This window comes from Arachis hypogaea, chromosome 20 (genome assembly GCF_003086295.3).
Source record: "Arachis hypogaea cultivar Tifrunner chromosome 20, arahy.Tifrunner.gnm2.J5K5, whole genome shotgun sequence".
Lineage (NCBI taxonomy): Eukaryota > Viridiplantae > Streptophyta > Magnoliopsida > Fabales > Fabaceae > Arachis > Arachis hypogaea.
The window spans coordinates 66,729,427-66,733,838 of NC_092055.1; the positions used below are offsets into that span (position 1 = coordinate 66,729,427).

The following is a 4,412-nucleotide window of genomic DNA, read 5'->3' on the forward strand; positions in this document are numbered from 1 at the left end:
AAGCAAAGTGCTAGGTGGGAGACAACCCACCATGGTATGATCATTCTTTTCTCTATTTTTAGTTTTCTTACTCAATAACTCTTATCTTTATTAGTATATTTCGTGCATCTGCATTTACATACTTTTATTTAAAAAAAAAGAATCTCACGCGACGCGGCCGCCTCAGTGACGCGTCCGCGTCGCAAGGAGACGGGTGAAAAATAAAAAAAAATGAACAGAGAGTCACGCGAGAGCGTGGCTGGAGGCGTGCCAATGGCACAAATCATCCCAAGCGATCGCTGATGCGATCACGTCATACGGGAATAATGGCCTCCCACGCGATCGCGCGCCCCACGTGGCCGCGTGACAAGGATTTCGGCGTAATAATGGTGCACAGCTGAAAGTTGTGCTAGAGTGGTGCTGGACTGGCGCTGGACGCGCATTCCCCTCACGTGACCACGTGCCCCACGCGGCCGCGTCGTACCCCAAAAACTGCCCACTCACGCGATCGCATGCCCCATGCGATCGCGTCACCAAAAATTGGGCATTTAATGAATTTGAACAGAGAGTTGTGCGAGTGCGAGGCAACCCTCGCGCCACTGGCACAAACTAGGTCACACGACCGCGTGACCAACGCGACCGCGTGACTGACGCGACCGCGTCAATCACCTTAAGCTTAAGTCGCGCGACCGCGTGCCCCATGCGATCGCGTCGCTTGCGGCGCGCAGTTTTCCTAATTTTGCCAAATATCATATCATTTTCTCCCCAAATCCTATTTTCTCTTTTTCCCTCCTTCATCCTTCTATCTCATCTCCATTAACAAGGTTTTATTTTCTTCTTCCCTCCTTCCTTTTTGATGCCAGGGAATTTTGGCCAGTTTCACTAACCTTTTCTTTACTGTTTTTAGGGTAGTTTCATGCATTTTCTTAGAAAATAAGCTAGTCTGGATAGATATTCACTTACATCTTGATTCAAGCATACATTGTGCACTTTACATGATTTCATGAGGATTTTGCATGAATTTAATGACAAATTTGATGTTTCATTTCCCATGATTTGGATTAGAACTTTGATGCACTTTATTGCTTGATTTCAGGACAAAAGAGCTGGAAACTTTAGGGAGCCTTTGGCCTAGAATTACTCTCTGTATTTTACTTTCTCTGCTCTTCTAGTTTACTTTCAACATGTATTCTCCATCTTTGTTTTTATTTTCCAGAGCTATGAACAACTAAACCTCCTTCATTGGGTTAGGGAGCTTTGTTGTAATTTGATGGATCAATTTTAGTTTTCATTCTCCTTCTTCTATCTTTTCTCTTGATTTTACTAGAAAGCTTTCGATCTTCATCCAATTGGGTAGTTATCTTGGAAAAGAAGCTATTCATACTTGGATCTCTTCTGAACCTTGAAAGAGGAATGAAGGGATCATGCTAGAAATGTTTTCTTATGCTGGACCAAATTGGGTGTAGATGGATATGTGACTATAATCCTTCCAACACTTGATTTGGGAAATGCATGTGGTATAATCAGTGACCATACTTCATCTCTTCTCATGAGCAATTGACCAAGGAATTGGCTATTGATCAAGATTTGAGAGATTGAATTACAAGGAATTGTAATTCGATCACTTAAGATTGCCAATGAGATCAATGAATGCATTGATTGAGGAAGAGATGAAAATGAACATGATCCAGAGAATGCAATATCTCCTGAGCCCAATGAACTCTCCATTTCTGATCTTACCCATTCTCTTTAATTTCTGCCATTTACTTTTATGAGCAATTACCCCATTCCCATTTAAAATTCTGCAATTTACTTTCTGCCATCTACATTCAGCTCTTTATTTCCAGCATTTACTGTTTCCACTATTTACTTTCCCACCATTTAATTTTCTGCAATTTCCAACTCAAATTCTTGTTCGCTCAACTAGAACATTCGTTTAATTAAAGTTGCTTGATCAATCAATCTCTGTGGGATTCGACCTCACTCTATTGTGAGTTTTTACTTGAGGACAAATTCGGTACACTTGCCGAAGGAAATTTGTTGCGAGACAAGTTTTCTGCGTATCAAGTTTATGGCGCCGTTGCCGGGGATTGATTTTGAATCAACAATGATTAAATTGGAGGATAACTAGATTGAGCATTTTTAGTTTGTTTGATTTAATTTTTCTGTTTGAGTAATTTACTTTCAGTTTTAGTTAATTTCTTCCCCTCCCCCTACTTTTTCGTTTTTTTTAGTTATTTACAATTCAGTTCACTGACCCACTAACTGTTTGATATATTGCATCACTCACACTAACAGTAATTCTAACAGAAATACTTCCTGCATCTATTTTCCTTGCTTGTGCTTTGTTGGTTGTATGACAGGGAGAAGAAGCGGGGCTTCAACTTCCTTTGATTCAGAACCTGAGAGGACCTTCCTTAGATTAAGAAGGGAAACAAGAGAAAAACAAGTAGTGGGTGCCGAGGAAGAGGAGGAATACTTTGAACCAAACATGGAAGAAAACATGGAAAACCATCATGAAGAAGAGGCTCACAACCATGGCAGAGAAGGTCGAGCAAATCATGCTGGGGAGGAGAGAAGAGTTTTAGGCTCTTACATCAATCCAAACCCAGGAAACTGTGGAAGTAACATTCAAAAGCCGACCATCCATGCCAATAATTTTGAACTAAAACCACAGCTCATCACCCTTGTTCAGAACAACTGTTCGTTCGGAGGAGGAGTCCAAGAAGACCCCAATCAACATCTAACCACCTTCCTGAGGATATGTGACATGGTGAAGTCTAATGGTGTTCATCCTGATGCCTATAGACTGCTCTTATTTCCATTCTCACTCAAGGATAAGGCAGCCAAGTGCCTGGAGTCTTTTCAGAAGGAGAGTTTGACAACTTGGGATGATGTGGTGAACAAATTTTTAGCCAGATTCTATCCTCTCCAAAGAATCAACAGGCTGAGAGCTGAGGTCCAATCTTTCAGGCAACAAGATGGTGAGACTCTATATGAAGCATGGGAGAGGTTTAAGGACCTGACAAGGAGGTGTCCACCAGATATGTTCAATGAATGGGTGCAGCTACACATTTTCTATGAAGGCCTTTCTTATGAATCAAAAAAGGCAGTAGACCATTCATCTGGAGGATCTTTGAACAAGAAGAAGACCATTGAAGAGGCTATAGATGTCATTGAGACTGTAGCAGAAAATGACTATTTCTATGCTTCTGAAAGAGGCAACACTAGAGGAGCAATGGAGCTAAACACTGTGGATGCACTGCTTGCTCAAAACAAGCTCATTACCAAGCAGCTGGCTAACCTCACCAAGAAGATAGAGAGGAACCAAGTAGCAGCAATCACTACTTCATCAGCAACCCAAGAAGGAGTGAATGAAGAAGCAGAGGGTAGTCAGCAGCAAGCCAACTACATTGGGAATTCACATAGGCAAAACCATGATCCATACTCCAAGACCTATAACCCTGGTTGGAGGAATCACCCAAACGTTGGGTGGGGGAATCAACAAGATCAAGGGCAAGATCGGAGACATCACAACCCCAACAACAATGCAGCTCACCAACAATTCACACAGAGAACATACCAACACCACCATGACAACACCTCTCCACATCCCTATCAAAACCAAAATAACACTCCTCATCCTTCCACCTCTAATCTCAATCCACCATTATTTGATGACAGACTCTCAAGGATTGAGAATCTACTTGAAAGCATAGGCAAAGAGATTCAAGACAACAAGGCATTCAAGGAGGAAGTGCGAGCAAATTTTAAGAACCAGGGAGACACAATCAAGAGGTTGGAATCTCAAGTAGGGTATCTCTCTGAGCAGATTCCCAAACCTACAGATGGATTTCCAAGTGACACAGAGAAAAATCCGAGAAGAGAAACAAAAAAAGTAAGATGGAAAGATTGCAAGATGGTCACTATAAGTGATAAGGAGACTGAGGACAAGCCAAGCAAGCCATCAGAACAACCTGGAGATACCTCAGCAGAGGAGAAGGAAAAAGATCACCAAGAACCGAAAATCTCACAACAGGAGCTGCTGAGACTCTATGCACCCTTTCCTCAACTACTCAATGGTGCTGTGGAGAAGAGAATATACTCAAGATTTCTTGACTTGTTTGCATCTCTGCATGTAAACATACCATTCATCAAGACCATCAAACAAATGCCTGCATACATCAAGTATATGAAGGAACTGCTTCCCAGGAAAAGCTCACTCAAGGGAGGCCAAACTATAGTGATGAACAAGGAGTGCAGCGCCCTCATTCAACCAGAGTTGCCTACAAAAAGAAAGGACCCAAGGAGTTTTCACATACCCTGTGCCATAGGAGAAACAATGTTTGATAGAGCACTCTGCGATTTGGGAGCAAGCATCAACTTAATGCCCTTGTCCCTTGTGAAGAGGCTGCAGATCAATGAGATAATGC

At 42.1% G+C, this 4,412-nt stretch overlaps 1 non-coding gene across 1 annotated transcript; it reads right to left on the reverse strand.

The window, feature by feature from the left end:
* Positions 1 to 2,923: 2,923 nt before the first annotated feature.
* On the reverse strand, positions 2,924 to 3,030 carry LOC112788042 (small nucleolar RNA R71). The gene has a single exon (XR_003195422.1). It is a non-coding gene; the product is annotated as a small nucleolar RNA R71 (small nucleolar RNA).
* Between the last annotated feature and the right edge of the window lie 1,382 nt (positions 3,031 to 4,412).